Here is a 326-nt window from a genome sequence, read left to right as displayed (position 1 = left end):
TGGTCCCCCGTGGGAATCAAACCCACAGCCCTGGCATTGAAAGTGCCGTGCTCTACCAACTGAGCCACACAGGAACCCATGTGAAGCCCTATTCATTTAATAGGATCTCCATGGGCCTAATAGGAAAGATGTGTCATTTAACTTTTACAATGTATTAGTCTACCTTTTAATGTGGTATAAACACAACCATGATGTTTTCATGTAGGCTACCTGCGCACGTTACTCAGGGACGGCAGAAAGACAGGCGGTGCAGGATTATTATTTTTTTAAAGACTCATTTACATATTTTTCTGCTTATCATTTTCGACAATTGGTAGGCTATTTGT

General features: G+C 41.7%; 1 non-coding gene across 1 annotated transcript; it reads right to left on the bottom strand.

The window, feature by feature from the left end:
- trnae-uuc (transfer RNA glutamic acid (anticodon UUC)) lies at positions 1–77 on the bottom strand. Its single transcript has one exon. It is a non-coding gene; the product is annotated as a tRNA-Glu (tRNA).
- Positions 78–326: the final 249 nt, after the last annotated feature.

This window comes from Oncorhynchus clarkii, chromosome 12 (genome assembly GCF_045791955.1).
Source record: "Oncorhynchus clarkii lewisi isolate Uvic-CL-2024 chromosome 12, UVic_Ocla_1.0, whole genome shotgun sequence".
In the NCBI taxonomy this organism is placed as follows: Eukaryota; Metazoa; Chordata; class Actinopteri; order Salmoniformes; family Salmonidae; genus Oncorhynchus; species Oncorhynchus clarkii.
Note: the sequence above shows the minus strand (reverse complement) of the source record. Positions and strands in the feature narration are given on the sequence as shown.